This window comes from Syngnathus floridae, unplaced genomic scaffold (genome assembly GCF_059516105.1).
Source record: "Syngnathus floridae isolate MCC-2025c unplaced genomic scaffold, RoL_Sflo_1.0 HiC_scaffold_47, whole genome shotgun sequence".
NCBI lineage: Eukaryota > Metazoa > Chordata > Actinopteri > Syngnathiformes > Syngnathidae > Syngnathus > Syngnathus floridae.
Window position 1 is genome coordinate 15,740 of NW_028284076.1, and position 14,598 is coordinate 30,337.

Consider the following 14,598-nt stretch of genomic DNA (forward strand, 5'->3'; position numbering starts at 1 on the left):
CGCGGTGTAATACCCGCATATCTGAAACGGCAAAGTTAAGAGTAGAGTTAAATAAAGTTTTTAGTCAACGCAATAATTTACAACCGTTGACCAGTCGAAATAATCGTCGAAATTTGGCGTCTGTGGCTGGAAGCAGACGCCGAGTTCGACATTCCTCCCAAACGCCACACTCCCTTGCTTTTCAGGGCTAAAAAAAAACAGTTGTAATTACCTTGTACGCTCTAGACGGTCAAGTTGCAAGCTGAAAACAAAAATATTTGCCTTGTTAGTCATCGTGTTACTAACAGCTGTGTCTTGTTTGCCAGAACTGCCGCTTTCCTACTTCCTGTTGCAAGCCACGCCCACGGATTATAATTTTGCCGTGAGTTCCGCCTATTGACGTCATGTCCGCGTCACATGACTGCGACGTAATATTATCTAAAACTGTTTGTGCGGTATTGTGTTGTTCTGTGCGGTATTGTGTTATTCTGTGCGGCGTCGTGTTGTTCTGTGCGACGTCGTGTTGTTCAGTGCGACGTCGTGTTGTTCAGTGCGGCATGGTGTTGTTCAGTGCGGCATGGTGTTGTTCAGTGCGGCATGGTGTTGTTCAGTGCGGCATAATGTTGTTCAGTGCGGCATAATGTTGTTCAGTGCGGCATGGTGTTGTTCAGTGCGGCATGGTGTTGTTCAGTGCGGCATGGTGTTGTTCAGTGCGGCATAATGTTGTTCAGTGCGCCATAATGTTGTTCAGTGCGGCATGGTGTTGTTCAGTGCGGGATGGTGTTGTTCAGTGCAGGATGGTGTTGTTCAGTGCGGCACGGTGTTGTTCAATGCGGCATGGTGTTGTTCAGTGCGGGATGGTGTTGTTCAGTGCGGCATGGTGTTGTTCAGTGCGGCATAATGTTGTTCAGTGCGGCATGGTGTTGTTCAGTGCGGCATGGTGTTGTTCAGTGCGGCATGTTGTTGTTCAGTGCGGCATGGTGTTGTTCAGTGCGGAATGGTGTTGTTCAGTGCGGCATGGTGTTGTTCAGTCCGGGATGGTGTTGTTCAATGCGGGATCGTGTTGTTCAGTGCGGGGTGGTGTTGTTCAGTGCGGGATGGTGTTGTTCAGTGCGGCATGGTGTTGTTCAATGCGGCATGGTGTTGTTCAGTGCGGGATGGTGTTGTTTATTGCGGCATGGTGTTGTTCAGTGCGGCATGGTGTTGTTCAGTGCGGCATGGTGTTGTTCAGTGCGGCATGGTGTTGTTCAGTGCGGCATAATGTTGTTCAGTGCGGCATGGTGTTGTTCAGTGTGGAAAGGTGTTGTTCAGTGCAGGATGGTGTTGTTCAGTGCGGCATGGTGTTGTTCAATGCAGGATCGTGTTGTTCAGTGCAGCATAATGTTGTTCAGTGCAGCATGGTGTTGTTCAGTGCGGCATGGTGTTGTTCAATGCGGCATGGTGTTGTTCACTGCGGGATGGTGTTGTTCAATGCGGGATCGTGTTGTTCAGTGCGGCATAATGTTGTTCAGTGCAGCATGGTGTTGTTCAGCGCGGCATGGTGTTGTTCAGTGCGACATAATGTTGTTTAGTGCGGCATAATGTTGTTCAGTGCGGCATAATGTTGTTCAGTGCGGCATGGTGTTGTTCAGTGCGGCATGGTGTTGTTCAGTGCGGCATGGTGTTGTTCAGTGCAGGATGGTGTTGTTCAGTGCGGCATGGTGTTGTTCAATGCGGCATGGTGTTGTTCAGTGCGGGATGGTGTTGTTCAGTGCAGGATGGTGTTGTTCAGTGCGGCATGGTGTTGTTCAGTGCGGAATGGTGTTGTTCAGTGCGGCATGGTGTTGTTCAGTGCGGCATGGTGTTGTTCAGTGCAGGATGGTGTTGTTCAATGCGGGATCGTGTTGTTCAGTGCGGCATGGTGTTGTTCAGTGCGGCATGGTGTTGTTCAGTGCGGCATAATGTTGTTCAGTGCGGCATGGTGTTGTTCAGTGCGGCATGGTGTTGTTCAGTGCGGCATGGTGTTGTTCAGTGCGGCATGGTGTTGTTCAGTGCGGCATAATGTTGTCCAGTGCGCCATAATGTTGTTCAGTGCGGCATGGTGTTGTTTAGTGCGGGATGGTGTTGTTCAGTGCAGGATGGTGTTGTTCAGTGCGGCATGGTGTTGTTCAATGCGGCATGGTGTTGTTCAGTGCGGGATGGTGTTGTTCAGTGCGGCATGGTGTTGTTCAGTGCGGCATAATGTTGTTCAGTGCGGCATGGTGTTGTTCAGTGCGGCATGGTGTTGTTCAGTGCGGCATGGTGTTGTTCAGTGCGGCATGGTGTTGTTCAGTGCGGAATGGTGTTGTTCAGTGCGGCATGGTGTTGTTCAGTGCGGGATGGTGTTGTTCAATGCGGGATCGTGTTGTTCAGTGCGGGGTGGTGTTGTTCAGTGCAGGATGGTGTTGTTCAGTGCAGGATGGTGTTGTTCAGTGCGGCATGGTGTTGTTCAATGCAGGATCGTGTTGTTCAGTGCAGCATAATGTTGTTCAGTGCAGCATGGTGTTGTTCAGTGCGGCATGGTGTTGTTCAATGCGGCATGGTGTTGTTCAGTGCGGGATGGTGTTGTTCAGTGCGGCATGGTGTTTTTCAGTGCGGCATAATGTTGTTCAGTGCGGCATGGTGTTGTTCAGTGCGGCATGGTGTTGTTCAGTGCAGGATGGTGTTGTTCAGTGCGGCATGGTGTTGTTCAATGCAGGATCGTGTTGTTCAGTGCAGCATAATGTTGTTCAGTGCAGCATGGTGTTGTTCAGTGCGGCATGGTGTTGTTCAATGCGGCATGGTGTTGTTCACTGCGGGATGGTGTTGTTCAATGCGGGATCGTGTTGTTCAGTGCGGCATAATGTTGTTCAGTGCAGCATGGTGTTGTTCAGTGCGGCATGGTGTTGTTCAGTGCGACATAATGTTGTTTAGTGCGGCATAATGTTGTTCAGTGCGGCATAATGTTGTTCAGTGCGGCATGGTGTTGTTCAGTGCGGCATGGTGTTGTTCAGTGCGGCATGGTGTTGTTCAGTGCAGGATGGTGTTGTTCAGTGCGGCATGGTGTTGTTTAATGCGGCATGGTGTTGTTCAGTGCGGGATGGTGTTGTTCAGTGCAGGATGGTGTCGTTCAGTGCAGCATGGTGTTGTTCAGTGCGGAATGGTGTTGTTCAGTGCGGCATGGTGTTGTTCAGTGCGGCATGGTGTTGTTCAGTGCAGGATGGTGTTGTTCAATGCGGGATCGTGTTGTTCAGTGCGGCATGGTGTTGTTCAGTGCGGCATGGTGTTGTTCAGTGCGGCATAATGTTGTTCAGTGCGGCATGGTGTTGTTCAGTGCGGCATGGTGTTCAGTGCGGCATGGTGTTGTTCAGTGCGGCATGGTGTTGTTCAGTGCGGCATAATGTTGTCCAGTGCGCCATAATGTTGTTCAGTGCGGCATGGTGTTGTTTAGTGCGGGATGGTGTTGTTCAGTGCAGGATGGTGTTGTTCAGTGCGGCATGGTGTTGTTCAATGCGGCATGGTGTTGTTCAGTGCGGCATGGTGTTGTTCAGTGCGGCATGGTGTTGTTCAGTGCGGCATGGTGTTGTTCAGTGCGGCATGGTGTTGTTCAGTGCGGCATGGTGTTGTTCAGTGCGGCATAATGTTGTTCAGTGCGCCATAATGTTGTTCAGTGCGGCATGGTGTTGTTCAGTGCGGGATGGTGTTGTTCAGTGCAGGATGGTGTTGTTCAGTGCGGCACGGTGTTGTTCAATGCGGCATGGTGTTGTTCAGTGCGGGATGGTGTTGTTCAGTGCGGCATGGTGTTGTTCAATGCGGCATGGTGTTGTTCAGTGCGGCATAATGTTGTTCAGTGCGGCATAATGTTGTTCAGTGCGGCATGGTGTTGTTCAGTGCGGCATGGTGTTGTTCAGTGCGGCATGGTGTTGTTCAGTGCGGCATAATGTTGTTCAGTGCGCCATAATGTTGTTCAGTGCGGCATGGTGTTGTTCAGTGCGGCATGGTGTTGTTCAGTGCGGAATGGTGTTGTTCAGTGCGGCATGGTGTTGTTCAGTGCGGCATGGTGTTGTTCAGTGCAGGATGGTGTTGTTCAATGCGGGATCGTGTTGTTCAGTGCGGCATGGTGTTGTTCAGTGCGGCATGGTGTTGTTCAGTGCGGCATAATGTTAGTCAGTGCGGCATGGTGTTGTTCAGTGCGGCATGGTGTTGTTCAGTGCGGCATGGTGTTGTTCAGTGCGGCATGGTGTTGTTCAGTGCGGCATAATGTTGTCCAGTGCGCCATAATGTTGTTCAGTGCGGCATGGTGTTGTTTAGTGCGGGATGGTGTTGTTCAGTGCAGGATGGTGTTGTTCAGTGCGGCATGGTGTTGTTCAATGCGGCATGGTGTTGTTCAGTGCGGGATGGTGTTGTTCAGTGCGGCATGGTGTTGTTCAGTGCGGCATAATGTTGTTCAGTGCGGCATGGTGTTGTTCAGTGCGGCATGGTGTTGTTCAGTGCGGCATGGTGTTGTTCAGTGCGGCATGGTGTTGTTCAGTGCGGAATGGTGTTGTTCAGTGCGGCATGGTGTTGTTCAGTGCGGGATGGTGTTGTTCAATGCGGGATCGTGTTGTTCAGTGCGGGGTGGTGTTGTTCAGTGCAGGATGGTGTTGTTCAGTGCAGGATGGTGTTGTTCAGTGCGGCATGGTGTTGTTCAATGCAGGATCGTGTTGTTCAGTGCAGCATAATGTTGTTCAGTGCAGCATGGTGTTGTTCAGTGCGGCATGGTGTTGTTCAATGCGGCATGGTGTTGTTCAGTGCGGGATGGTGTTGTTCAGTGCGGCATGGTGTTTTTCAGTGCGGCATAATGTTGTTCAGTGCGGCATGGTGTTCAGTGCGGCATGGTGTTGTTCAGTGCAGGATGGTGTTGTTCAGTGCGGCATGGTGTTGTTCAATGCAGGATCGTGTTGTTCAGTGCAGCATAATGTTGTTCAGTGCAGCATGGTGTTGTTCAGTGCGGCATGGTGTTGTTCAATGCAGGATCGTGTTGTTCAGTGCAGCATAATGTTGTTCAGTGCAGCATGGTGTTGTTCAGTGCGGCATGGTGTTGTTCAATGCGGCATGGTGTTGTTCACTGCGGGATGGTGTTGTTCAATGCGGGATCGTGTTGTTCAGTGCGGCATAATGTTGTTCAGTGCAGCATGGTGTTGTTCAGTGCGGCATGGTGTTGTTCAGTGCGACATAATGTTGTTTAGTGCGGCATAATGTTGTTCAGTGCGGCATAATGTTGTTCAGTGCGGCATGGTGTTGTTCAGTGCGGCATGGTGTTGTTCAGTGCGGCATGGTGTTGTTCAGTGCAGGATGGTGTTGTTCAGTGCGGCATGGTGTTGTTTAATGCGGCATGGTGTTGTTCAGTGCGGGATGGTGTTGTTCAGTGCAGGATGGTGTCGTTCAGTGCGGCATGGTGTTGTTCAGTGCGGAATGGTGTTGTTCAGTGCGGCATGGTGTTGTTCAGTGCGGCATGGTGTTGTTCAGTGCAGGATGGTGTTGTTCAATGCGGGATCGTGTTGTTCAGTGCGGCATGGTGTTGTTCAGTGCGGCATGGTGTTGTTCAGTGCGGCATAATGTTGTTCAGTGCGGCATGGTGTTGTTCAGTGCGGCATGGTGTTCAGTGCGGCATGGTGTTGTTCAGTGCGGCATGGTGTTGTTCAGTGCGGCATAATGTTGTCCAGTGCGCCATAATGTTGTTCAGTGCGGCATGGTGTTGTTTAGTGCGGGATGGTGTTGTTCAGTGCGGGATGGTGTTGTTCAGTGCGGCATGGTGTTGTTCAATGCGGCATGGTGTTGTTCAGTGCGGGATGGTGTTGTTCAGTGCGGCATGGTGTTGTTCAGTGCGGCATAATGTTGTTCAGTGCGGCATGGTGTTGTTCAGTGCGGCATGGTGTTGTTCAGTGCTGCATGGTGTTGTTCAGTGCGGCATGGTGTTGTTCAGTGCGGAATGGTGTTGTTCAGTGCGGCATGGTGTTGTTCAGTGCGGGATGGTGTTCAATGCGGGATCGTGTTGTTCAGTGCGGGGTGGTGTTGTTCAGTGCAGGATGGTGTTGTTCAGTGCAGGATGGTGTTGTTCAGTGCGGCATGGTGTTGTTCAATGCAGGATCGTGTTGTTCAGTGCAGCATAATGTTGTTCAGTGCAGCATGGTGTTGTTCAGTGCGGCATGGTGTTGTTCAATGCGGCATGGTGTTGTTCAGTGCGGGATGGTGTTGTTCAGTGCGGCATGGTGTTTTTCAGTGCGGCATAATGTTGTTCAGTGCGGCATGGTGTTGTTCAGTGCGGCATGGTGTTGTTCAGTGCGACATAATGTTGTTCAGTGCGGCATAATGTTGTTCAGTGCGGCATGGTGTTGTTCAGTGCGGCATGGTGTTGTTCAGTGCGGCATGGTGTTGTTCAGTGCGGCATGGTGTTGTTCAGTGCAGGATGGTGTTGTTCAGTGCAGGATGGTGTTGTTCAATGCGGCATGGTGTTGTTCAGTGCGGGATGGTGTTGTTCAGTGCAGGATGGTGTTGTTCAGTGCGGCATGGTGTTGTTCAGTGCGGAATGGTGTTGTTCAGTGCGGCATGGTGTTGTTCAGTGCGGCATGGTGTTGTTCAGTGCAGGATGGTGTTGTTCAATGCGGGATGGTGTTGTTCAGTGCGGGATGGTGTTGTTCAGTGCAGGATGGTGTTGTTCAGTGCGGCATGGTGTTGTTCAATGCGGCATGGTGTTGTTCAGTGCAGGATGGTGTTGTTCAGTGCGGCATGGTGTTGTTCAATGCGGCATGGTGTTGTTCAATGCGGCATGGTGTTGTTCAGTGCGGCATGGTGTTGTTCAGTGCGGCATGGTGTTGTTCAGTGCAGCGTAATGTTGTTCAGTGCGGCATGGTGTTGTTCAGTGCGGAATGGTGTTGTTCAGTGCGGCATGGTGTTGTTCAGTGCAGGATGGTGTTGTTCAGTGCGGCATGGTGTTGCTCAGTGCGGCATGGTGTTGTTCAGTGCGGGATGGTGTTGTTCATTGCGGCATGGTGTTGTTCAGTGCGGCATGGTGTTGTTCAGTGCGGCATGGTGTTGTTCAGTGCGGCATAATGTTGTTCAGTGCGGCATGGTGTTGTTCAGTGCGGGATGGTGTTGTTCAGTGCGGGATGGTGTTGTTCAGTGCAGGATGGTGTTGTTCAGTGCGGCATGGTGTTGTTCAGTGCGGCATGGTGTTGTTCAGTGCGGCATAATGTTGTTCAGTGCGGCATAATGTTGTTCAGTGCGGGATGGTGTTGTTCATTGCGGCATGGTGTTGTTCAGTGCGGCATGGTGTTGTTCAGTGCGGCATGGTGTTGTTCAGTGCGGGATGGTGTTGTTCAGTGCAGGATGGTGTTGTTCAGTGCGGCATGGTGTTGTTCAGTGCGGCATGGTGTTGTTCATTTCGGCATAATGTTGTTCAGTGCGGCATAATGTTGTTTAGTGCGGCATGGTGTTGTTCAGTGCGGGATGGTGTTGTTCAGTGCGTTATAATGTTGTTCAGTGCGGCATGGTGTTGTTCAGTGCGGCATGGTGTTGTTCAGTGCGGCATGGTGTTGTTCAGTGCGGCATAATGTTGTTCAGTGCGGCATAATGTTGTTCAGTGCGGCATGGTGTTGTTCAGTGCGGGATGGTGTTGTTCAGTGCGGGATGGTGTTGTTCAGTGCGGCATGGTGTTCAATGCGGAATGGTGTTGTTCAGTGCAGGATGGTGTATTTCAGTGCGGCATGGTGTTGTTCAGTGCGGCATAATGTTGTTCAGTGCGGCATGGTGTTGTTCAGTGCGGCATGGTGTTGTTCAGTGCGGCATGGTGTTGTTCAGTGCGGCATAATGTTGTTCAGTGCGGCATGTAGTTGTTCAGTGCGGCATGGTGTTGTTCAGTGCGGGATGGTGTTGTTCAGTGCAGGATGGTGTTGTTCAGTGCGGCATGGTGTTCAGTGCGGGATGGTGTCTTTCAGTGCGGCATGGTGTCGTTCAGTGCGGCATGGTGTCTTTCAGTGCGGCATGGTGTCGTTCAGTGAGGCATGGTGTTGTTCAGTGCGGCATGGTGTTGTTTAGTGCGGCATGGTGTTGTTCAGTGCGGGATGGTGTTGTTCAGTGTGGCATGGTGTTCAGTGCGGCATGGTGTTGTTCAGTGCGGTATCGTGTTGTTCAGTGCGGTATCGTGTTTCTCAGTGCGGTATCGTGTTGTTCAGTGCAGTATCGTTGTGTTGTTCGTATTGTGTTTAACACTTAGCCTCTAACACTTAGCCTCTAACACTTAGCCTCTAGCATCTAGAAGGTAAATAAATAGGAAGGAAGGACTCACCGGTGACGTCTTCGCCCACGTCCAAGCGTTGTACTTTGTATTTTCATCCTTCTGACAGTGGAAAACATAGCCAACAAACACCGTGGAACCTAAACGAATGAAAGAAAACTATCATTTGGCCACAACCAACATTCACAGATACAACACAATGTGACGTGCGGGGTTGAGGTTAAAGGTTGAGTGAAGGGCCCTCGTTTTAAACTACTTTTTTGAAAAGGATTGGGAACAAGTAAGACGTATTTAATTTATTTAATGGGAAGTAGTAAGAGCTATTGAATTTAATCTATGTATTATATTCTATTGTATTGTATTCTGTTGTATTCTTTTGGATTGTATTCACACTAACCCCACTAAAACTTCAGCCCACAAAAACTCGCCTCTGGCGCCTAGCCTCTGGCACTTAGCCTCTAACACTTAGCCTTTAACACTTAGCCTTTAACACTTAGCCTTTAACACTTAGCCTAGAAGGTGAATAAATAGGGTTAAAGGTTGAGTGAAGGGACCTCGTTTTAAACTACTTTTTTGTAAAGGAGTGGGAACAAGTAAGACGTATTTAATTTATTTAATGGGAAGTAGTAAGACTTATTAAATTTATTTAATCTACTTTTCTTCCCAGGCAAAATTTGATGTGCTGCAATTCCAAATTTCCAAAGTGAATGAAGGAATGAAGTCCTTTAAATTATGATTTTGTATAAATACTAGGCATTAACACAAAATCGACGGCACAAAATGGGCAGACTTTACTTGTTTGAAAAGGACTGGTTACAAGACAGACTTTTTTAATTTATTTAATGGGAAGAAGACTTATTTAGTTTAATTGATCTATTTTTGTTCCCTGGCAAAATTCGATTTGCTGCAATTCCAAATTTCCAAAGTGAATGAAGGAAAGAAGTCGTTTAAATTATGATTTTGTTTAAATACTAGGCATAGACACAAAATCTACGGCACAAAATGGGCAGACTTTACTTGTTTGAAGAGGACTGGTTACAAGACAGACCTTTCTGATTTATTTAATGGGAAGAAGACTTATTTAGTTTATTTAATCTATTTTTGTTCCCTGGCAAAATTGGATTTGCTGAAATTGTATTTTGCCAAATCTTGCCTTGAGACCTGATAGGAAGTATTAAACGCTTAGTTAAATCAATACAAGTTGGTAATAAGAGCGAGTAATGTTGGTTGAACCGATGAATGAAGGTTGAAAGCAATTTAAATTATGACTTTGTATAAATACTAGATATTAACAGAACATCTACTGCGCGAAATGGGCAGAGTTTACTTGTTTGAGAAGGAGTGGCTTATTCAAAACTAAGATTTATTTAATCTGTTTGTTCCCAGGCAAAATTGGATGTGATGCAATTCCAAATTTCACCAAATGATGGTGCCCAATTTTGACTTCATAGGACATATTAAACACTTAGCTTGTTATTATGTTCAAGGTAATCAGATTTGTTTATTATTCTAATGGCCTCTTCAAAACTATTCTGGATTACTACTTTGGATCTATTCTACATTACTTGGCAACAACATACTCTGTAACAGATTAGGCAGTATAATCATATCTGTTAACTTGAGAGTGCCCACACTCAATCTACTTATCGTGATGTGTTAAATCAATTACTGTTAGACATTATTTGTCTGATAATCTACCAAATCTTTGAATTGAAGAATTTGTGATTTAATTAATAGCTTGTTGTTATGTTAAGGGTAATCAGACTTGTATATAATTCTAATGGCCTTCTTTTGAAAACTATTCTGAATTACAACTTTGGATCTTATATTACTTTGCAACAATCTACTCCGTGACAGATTAGGCAGTATAATCACATATGTTAACTTCAGTGCCCACACTGTATTTATTTATGGTTATTTGTTAAATCAAGTACTGTTAGACATGAAATAGGAAGTGTTTAACATAAATGTTATGGCTACTCACCATTGTAGCTCGCTCCTGGTCAATGATACGAGCCTCTTCTTGCAGTGGAAAACTTGCAGCCAACAAACACCGTGGAACCTAAAGGAATGAAATTAAACATTAACATTTCGCCTCGACCAATTTTCACACGTACAACGCAACGCGGCTACACTTCTGCTATTACAAACGTAAATCTCCTTAAACACAATGAGTGTTACTTACCGTGTACGCTCTAGACGGTCCAGTTGCAAGCAGAAAATAAAGATATTTCTGTTGATAATCGTCGCTGCTCAGTGGCTCACGGCCATCGCGCCAACAGATTTGAATTTTGGCGGAGGTTCGGGCAATTACGTCATATCCACGGCACATGACTGCGACGTAATACCCGCTTATCTGAAACGGCAGTTAAAAGTAGAGTTACATCAAGTTTTCTTGGAACCTAAACGAATGAAAGAAAACTATCATTTGGCCACAACCAACATTCACAGATACAACACAACGTGCGGGGTTGGGGTTAAAGATTGAGTGAAGGGCCCTCGTTTTAAACTACTGTTTTGAAAAGGAGTGGGAACAAGTAAGACGTATTTAATTTATTTAATGGGAAGTAGTAAGACTTATTAAATTTATTTAATCTACTTTTCTTCCCAGGCAAAATTTGATGTGCTGCAATTCCAAATTTCCAAAGTGAATGAAGGAATGAAGTCCTTTAAATTATGATTTTGTATAAATACTAGGCATTAACACAAAATCGACGGCACAAAATGGGCAGACTTTACTTGTTTGAAAAGGACTGGTTACAAGACAGACTTTTTTAATTTATTTAATGGGAAGAAGACTTATTTAGTTTAATTGATCTATTTTTGTTCCCTGCCAAAATTCGATTTGCTGCAATTCCAAATTTCCAAAGTGAATGAAGGAAAGAAGTCGTTTAAATTATGATTTTGTTTAAATACTAGGCATAGACACAAAATCTACGGCACAAAATGGGCAGACTTTACTTGTTTGAAGAGGACTGGTTACAAGACAGACTTTTCTGATTTATTTAATAGGAAGAGGACTTATTTAGTTTATTTAATCTATTTTTGTTCCCTGGCAAAATTGGATTTGCTGAAATTGTATTTTGCCAAATCTCGATTTGAGACCTGATAGGAAGTATTAAACGCTTAGTTAAATCAATACAAGTTGGTAATAAGAGCGAGTAATGTTGGTTGAACCGATGAATGAAGGTTGAAAGCAATTTAAATTATGACTTTGTATAAATACTAGATATTAACAGAACATCTACTGCGCAAAATGGGCAGAGTTTACTTGTTTGAGAAGGAGTGGCTTATTCAAAACTAAGATTTATGTAATCTGTTTGTTCCCAGGCAAAATTGGATGTGATGCAATTCCAAATTTCACCACATGATGGTGCCCAATTTTGACTTCATAGGACATATTAAACACTTAGCTTGTTATTATGTTCAAGGTAATCAGATTTGTTTATCATTCTAATGGCCTCTTCAAAACTATTCTGGATTACTACTTTGGATCTATTCTACATTACTTGGCAACAACATACTCTGTAACAGATTAGGCAGTATAATCACATATGTTAACTTGAGAGTGCCCACACTCAATCTACTTATCGTGATGTGTTAAATCAATTACTGTTAGACATTATTTGTCTGATAATCTACCAAATCTTTGAATTGAAGAATTTGTGATTTAATTAATAGCTTGTTCAGGGTAATCAGACTTGTATATAACTCTAATGGCCTTCTTTTGAAAACTATTCTGAATTACAACTTTGGATCTTATATTACTTTGCAACAATCTACTCCGTGACAGATTAGGCAGTATAATCACATATGTTAACTTCAGTGCCCACACTGTATTTATTTATGGTTATTTGTTAAATCAAGTACTGTTAGACATGAAATAGGAAGTGTTTAACATAAATGTTATGGCTACTCACCATTGTAGCTCGCTCCTGGTCAATGATACGAGCCTCCTCTTGCAGTGGAAAACTTGCAGCCAACAAACACCGTGGAACCTAAAGGAATGAAATTAAACATTAACATTTCGCCTCGACCAATTTTCACACGTACAACGCAACGCGGCTACACTTCTGCTATTACAAACGTAAATCTCCTTAAACACAATGAGTGTTACTTACCGTGTACGCTCTAGACGGTCCAGTTGCAAGCAGAAAATAAAGATATTTCTGTTGATAATCGTCGCTGCTCAGTGGCTCACGGCCATCGCGCCAACAGATTTGAATTTTGGCGGAGGTTCGGGCAATTACGTCATATCCGCGGCATTTGACTGCGACGTAATACCCGCTTATCTGAAACGGCAGTTAAAAGTAGAGTTACATCAAGTTTTCTTGGAACCTAAACGAATGAAAGAAAACTATCATTTGGCCACAACCAACATTCACAGATACAACACAACGTGCGGGGTTGAGGTTAAAGATTGAGTGAAGGGCCCTCGTTTTAAACTACTGTTTTGAAAAGGAGTGGGAACAAGTAAGACGTATTTAATTTATTTAATGGGAAGTAGTAAGACTTATTAAATTTATTTAATCTACTTTTCTTCCCAGGCAAAATTTGATGTGCTGCAATTCCAAATTTCCAAAGTGAATGAAGGAATGAAGTCCTTTAAATTATGATTTTGTATAAATACTAGGCATTAACACAAAATCGACGGCACAAAATGGGCAGACTTTACTTGTTTGAAAAGGACTGGTTACATGACAGACTTTTTTAATTTATTTAATGGGAAGAAGACTTATTTAGTTTAATTGATCTATTTTTGTTCCCTGCCAAAATTCGATTTGCTGCAATTCCAAATTTCCAAAGTGAATGAAGGAAAGAAGTCGTTTAAATTATGATTTTGTTTAAATACTAGGCATAGACACAAAATCTACGGCACAAAATGGGCAGACTTTACTTGTTTGAAGAGGACTGGTTACAAGACAGACTTTTCTGATTTATTTAATGGGAAGAGGACTTATTTAGTTTATTTAATCTATTTTTGTTCCCTGGCAAAATTGGATTTGCTGAAATTGTATTTTGCCAAATCTCGATTTGAGACCTGATAGGAAGTATTAAACGCTTAGTTAAATCAATACAAGTTGGTAAGAAGAGCGAGTAATGTTGGTTGAACCGATGAATGAAGGTTGAAAGCAATTTAAATTATGACTTTGTATAAATACTAGATATTAACAGAACATCTACTGCGCAAAATGGGCAGAGTTTACTTGTTTGAGAAGGAGTGGCTTATTCAAAACTAAGATTTATGTAATCTGTTTGTTCCCAGGCAAAATTGGATGTGATGCAATTCCAAATTTCACCACATGATGGTGCCCAATTTTGACTTCATAGGACATATTAAACACTTAGCTTGTTATTATGTTCAAGGTAATCAGATTTGTTTATCATTCTAATGGCCTCTTCAAAACTATTCTGGATTACTACTTTGGATCTATTCTACATTACTTGGCAACAACATACTCTGTAACAGATTAGGCAGTATAATCACATAGGTTAACTTGAGAGTGCCCACACTCAATCTACTTATCGTGATGTGTTAAATCAATTACTGTTAGACATTATTTGTCTGATAATCTACCAAATCTTTGAATTGAAGAATTTGTGATTTAATTAATAGCTTGTTCGGGGTAATCAGACTTGTATATAATTCTAATGGCCTTCTTTTGAAAACTATTCTGAATTACAACTTTGGATCTTATATTACTTTGCAACAATCTACTCGGTGACAGATTAGGCAGTATAATCACATATGTTAACTTCAGTGCCCACACTGTATTTATTTATGGTTATTTGTTAAATCAAGTACTGTTAGACATGAAATAGGAAGTGTTTAACATAAATGTTATGGCTACTCACCATTGTAGCTCGCTCCTGGTCAATGATATGAGCCTCTTCTTGCAGTGGAAAACTTGCAGCCAACAAACACCGTGGAACCTAAAGGAATGAAATTAAACATTAACATTTCGCCCGGACCAACATTCACACGTACAACGCAACGCGGCTACACTTCTGCTATTACAAACGTAAATCTCCTTAAACACAACGAGTGTTACTTACCGTGTACGCTCTAGGCAAAATTGGATGTGATGCAATTCCAAATCTATCTGAAACGGCAGTTAAAAGTAGAGTTACATCAAGTTTTCTTTTTTAATCAACACAATCATTTACAACCGTTGACCAGAAAGAATCGTCGAAATTCGACGTCCCCCACAAACGCCACGCTCACTCGCTTTTCAGGGCAACAAAAGTACTTCTTTTTAAAAACGATGAGTTGTACTTACCGTGTACGCTCTGGACGGTCCAGTTGCAAGCAGAAAATAAAAATATTTCTCTTGTTAGTCGTATGT

General features: G+C 44.2%; 1 long non-coding RNA gene across 1 annotated transcript; it reads right to left on the bottom strand.

Moving 5' to 3' along the window:
* Positions 1 to 10,442: 10,442 nt before the first annotated feature.
* Positions 10,443 to 14,180, bottom strand: LOC148378378 (uncharacterized). Its single transcript, XR_015855947.1, has 4 exons — positions 14,108 to 14,180; positions 12,373 to 12,543; positions 12,172 to 12,249; positions 10,443 to 10,607 (listed from the first exon to the last, which is right to left on the bottom strand). It is a non-coding gene; the product is annotated as an uncharacterized LOC148378378 (long non-coding RNA).
* Positions 14,181 to 14,598: the final 418 nt, after the last annotated feature.